This window comes from Schistocerca piceifrons, unplaced genomic scaffold, assembly GCF_021461385.2.
Source record: "Schistocerca piceifrons isolate TAMUIC-IGC-003096 unplaced genomic scaffold, iqSchPice1.1 HiC_scaffold_37, whole genome shotgun sequence".
Lineage (NCBI taxonomy): Eukaryota > Metazoa > Arthropoda > Insecta > Orthoptera > Acrididae > Schistocerca > Schistocerca piceifrons.
The window spans coordinates 27,501-32,500 of NW_025728592.1; the positions used below are offsets into that span (position 1 = coordinate 27,501).

At 54.2% G+C, this 5,000-nt stretch overlaps 1 non-coding gene across 1 annotated transcript in view; it reads left to right on the forward strand.

Annotated features, from left to right (window-relative positions):
• The first annotated feature begins 3,689 nt into the window (after positions 1-3,689).
• Positions 3,690-5,000, forward strand: part of LOC124746675 — a 1,909-nt gene continuing 598 nt past the window's right edge. Inside the window, exon 1 of the ribosomal RNA XR_007011448.1 lies at positions 3,690-5,000. This exon is cut by the window's right edge and continues 598 nt beyond it. This is a non-coding gene — a ribosomal RNA (small subunit ribosomal RNA).

Genomic DNA, 5,000 nt, shown 5'->3' on the forward strand with positions numbered 1-5,000 from the left:
GAACTACGCCACCCATGCCGGCAAAACAGTATCGCCATCTATGAAAATAGGGCGACACCACATGCAATACCGCCATCTATGCGCATCTGACAACACTACGTCCGCACCACAAAACATACCGCCATCTGTAGGTCTCCCGCAACATGACCTCCTGCAACGACGCTACCGCCATCTATGAGACGCCAAGCCGACTAAGACAGCGATGGCGCCACAGTGGCCGCCTTTCGACGCCACCCACAAAGGCTGCAGCCTCTGTCGACCATAGCACCCAATCTCCAGTGGCTCTGCCGCACGAAGCCGTGGACCGGCAATGACGCCACCCGCACCCGTTCGTGCACCACCCCAACCGCCAAACTCGCACCTCCAGCGGATGAACGGCGGACGTTTCCCGCACTCGTAAAGTGCAATCCACCCCTATAACTTGCGTTTCATGAAGAGTTATTTCCAATATGCGACATTCCCGCTGTCCGTATACATGAGCCGCGACCTGTACCACTTACGAGCGAGAGACGCGATCGCGTTGCTCACTGTACGGCGTCCGATACCGAGCCATCAGCATGTCGGTCCCCATGCGCGTTGCACTCGCACTCGCAGTCGCAAAAACGTGGGGCAAATATATTACGCGGAAGAGTTATAACAGACCGAGCCCCACTGCATGGGGGGAGTCTTTGTCACTAATGTACACAGATGGAACATTTTGGACTGGAACCAGATTACCCGTACACACGGCGCTGATTAGTAATCAATGCAGAGCCATCAAACTACAGCAAATATACACAACTGTCCGTATACATGCTGAAAGAGTCTGCCCAAAATGGGAACCACACGTCAGCCAGACACTCTGATCACGCACCACTCTCTGCTTCTAACAGGCGCACATACAATATGTAAGCACCAGCATGGAACAACATCCAGTGCATCTTCTCCGCCACATTACACAATCCACACTATCACAACCAGACCAGGAGGTCCGTGCGGAAAATACAATATCCCAGCCTTTCGACATCCACCATTGCGCAGACCAGGCACCAACACCCACACATGTCCTATACAACGGTGCACCCAACATCACAATAGTACCTCCTGTCACAGCGCACAAACAATGACATGAGTCAAAGACACAGGTCTCACACAAGCATAGAATTGGAGCGCCGCCTCTAATAAGCCAAAGGTGCATCCTGACGTGACAAATCTGATCATGTCACAAGCATTCACTTACTATAATCACTATCAACGAACCTGCCGCCCCCGCCCCCCCCCCCCCCTACACCTTTCCGTACAACAACGTGTAACCTAACCTAACCTAACCTAACCTATGTTGTACCTTAACCTAACCTATGTTGTACCTTAACCTAACCTATGTTGTACCTTAACCTAACCTATGTTGTACCTTAACCTAACCTATGTTGTACCTTAACCTAACCTATGTTGTACCTTAACCTAACCTATGTTGTACCTTAACCTAACCTATGTTGTACCTTAACCTAACCCATGTTGTACCTTAACCTAACCCATGTTGTACCTTAACCTAACCCATGTTGTACCTTAACCTAACCCATGTTGTACCTTAACCTAACCCATGTTGTGCCTCAACCTAACCCATGTTGTGCCTCAACCTAACCCATGTTGTGCCTCAACCTAACCCATGTTGTGCCTTAACCTAACCCATGTTGTGCCTCAACCTAACCCATGTTGTGCCTTAACCTAACCCATGTTGTGCCTTAACCTAACCCATGTTGTGCCTTAACCTAACCCATGTTGTGCCTTAACCTAACCCATGTTGTGCCTTAACCTAACCCATGTTGTGCCTTAACCTAACCCATGTTGTGCCTTAACCTAACCCATGTTGTGCCTTAACCTAACCCATGTTGTCGCCTTAACGTAACCCACGTTGTCGCCTAAACCTGCTCTGTAATTGTTATACGACTCGTTCAATTACTGTAGTGTTGCCCACCCGCAACCCTCGCAATATAGTTCGCTACTCGCACTGCCCGCACCCCTGTGTATCGCTTCATGTTAAACACCTTGCAAGTCTTGCTCACTTTCCACATGCTCCTGCTGTACACTGTAATGTGGATGGCAGCAGGACGTACATGCCGCCCCTCCCCACGTCCCCACCTTGCCCCCTGCCTTCGCAAGCTGGTTGGTGAGAAGTTTGCATGTTCAATGCCCTTCGCATGCGACGTACTCAGGCTACGTTGTGGTGCGGCCTGTGTCAACTGTCCGCTGATGTCGTACGCGTGAACCACAATCTGTACTGCACATTCGTCCTTATGTACTGAATGATACATCGTGGCACATGTGTGACCGCACAACGACTGCGCCCAAAAACGGCGGACCATACAGTGCAAATATTGTGCACGCAGCTACGTGTCGTCTCCCTATGAGAGCTGGATTGCAGTGTGGTACGCCATAGAGACGTGTGGGAGGAACGGACGCCGTGGATGGCGATCAGCATGAGCTGTCTGTTGATGTATTCGGACCTAGTCGTCTCTCCTCACACACCGTGATGGCATGGTGCACCGCGTTCCATATCTGCGACATGCTACAGAGGCCGGTTGACAGTCGTTCGAGCAATGGACATCGCATACGTACGGGGGCCACCTTCCACGTATTGTCTAGGCGTGCACATTTTGTTGCGTGTATGTGGGCAGACGTAGTGTGGCGTGACACCTGACACAGGCATGCAATAATCGTTGAAGTTGCAAATGGCGATGGACGCCTGCGTTTTCTGGTGAAGTTACGCAAATGAACAAATGGTAACCTGTTGTGGTGCGGTTGTTCTCGCTAGGGGTGAATCGGTGATGGCGACGATAGGTTGAGGTACTAACCGGTTGTTCCAGCGATACCCACCATGCCGACGAAACTGAACGGCATCTGGGTGTGAAGCGATACGCGGCGGTGGCTGGGTGGGACCGTCCCCGGCCGGTGAGGGGGCGCCTCCCGGCGTGCTGGCCGCGCGGTGCGTGGGCGCACGCGCTACAGCCGGCTGGTGGGGGCGGCCAGTGGCAGGCGCGCCGGCCGACGGACGCGGCAGGCGTCGCAGCTGCGCGCCGGCGCACCCTGCGCGCGGCGCCGTGCGGCCAAAGTAGGTCCTCGCGGGCCCGGTGCGAAGCGCGGTGGACATCTTCAGTGTGCTGGTCCGATTGAGGACTGTGTGCGTTGAGGATGCGCCGCCGCCCGGCGCTCGGCGCCGCGACGCCGTCTGCTGCTCGGTCGCCCCAGCGGTTCTCGCTGGTGGTTTGTATCGCAGCTGTGCGGATGTGTTGGCGCGTGCGCTGTGCTGGGAGAGTTCGCTTCGGCACCCAAGTGGGGCTTTTGTCCTTCTGTGGCGCTGGCGTTGGAGCTGCCGGTCACCGTAGGTGGCGCGTGTTGTCTCCCGCCGGCAATGCCACGACAGCACGCTCCCGGGCCTCTGTCGGCAGCGGCAAGCTCAGTTGGGAGCACGGGTGGTCGCACCGAAAGCGTCTACTCGCCTAACTCCGGGCGATTGCGCCTCTCTCGAACCCGACCAAGTACTTGGGACGGCGCTGCGCGCCGCCGGGACCTGAGAGGGTTTCGAGGTGTATTGTGCAGGGGAGCTCAGCCTCCTCCTGTTTGCAGAATGATTGAGCGGACGCTTGCGTGTTCGCGCGGGCCCCCGGGACACACTCCCGGGCGGCCGGCTGCTCAGCTCTAGTTGACGCAGCTCCCTGGTTGATCCTGCCAGTAGTCATATGCTTGTCTCAAAGATTAAGCCATGCATGTCTCAGTACAAGCCGCATTAAGGTGAAACCGCGAATGGCTCATTAAATCAGTTATGGTTCCTTAGATCGTACCCACGTTACTTGGATAACTGTGGTAATTCTAGAGCTAATACATGCAAACAGAGTCCCGACCAGAGATGGAAGGGACGCTTTTATTAGATCAAAACCAATCGGTCGGCTCGTCCGGTCCGTTTGCCTTGGTGACTCTGAATAACTTTGGGCTGATCGCACGGTCCTCGTACCGGCGACGCATCTTTCAAATGTTTGCCTTATCAACTGTCGATGGTAGGTTCTGCGCCTACCATGGTTGTAACGGGTAACGGGGAATCAGGGTTCGATTCCGGAGAGGGAGCCTGAGAAACGGCTACCACATCCAAGGAAGGCAGCAGGCGCGCAAATTACCCACTCCCGGCACGGGGAGGTAGTGACGAAAAATAACGATACGGGACTCATCCGAGGCCCCGTAATCGGAATGAGTACACTTTAAATCCTTTAACAAGTATCTATTGGAGGGCAAGTCTGGTGCCAGCAGCCGCGGTAATTCCAGCTCCAATAGCGTATATTAAAGTTGTTGCGGTTAAAAAGCTCGTAGTTGGATTTGTGTCCCACGCTGTTGGTTCACCGCCCGTCGGTGTTTAACTGGCATGTATCGTGGGACGTCCTGCCGGTGGGGCGAGCTGAAGGCGTGCGACCGCCTCGTGCGTGCTCGTGCGTCCCGAGGCGGACCCCGTTGAAATCCTACCAGGGTGCTCTTTATTGAGTGTCTCGGTGGGCCGGCACGTTTACTTTGAACAAATTAGAGTGCTTAAAGCAGGCAAGCCCGCCTGAATACTGTGTGCATGGAATAATGGAATAGGACCTCGGTTCTATTTTGTTGGTTTTCGGAACCCGAGGTAATGATTAATAGGGACAGGCGGGGGCATTCGTATTGCGACGTTAGAGGTGAAATTCTTGGATCGTCGCAAGACGAACAGAAGCGAAAGCATTTGCCAAGTATGTTTTCATTAATCAAGAACGAAAGTTAGAGGTTCGAAGGCGATCAGATACCGCCCTAGTTCTAACCATAAACGATGCCAGCCAGCGATCCGCCGCAGTTCCTCCGATGACTCGGCGGGCAGCCTCCGGGAAACCAAAGCTTTTGGGTTCCGGGGGAAGTATGGTTGCAAAGCTGAAACTTAAAGGAATTGACGGAAGGGCACCACCAGGAGTGGAGCCTGCGGCTTAATTTGACTCAACACGGGAAACCTCACCAGG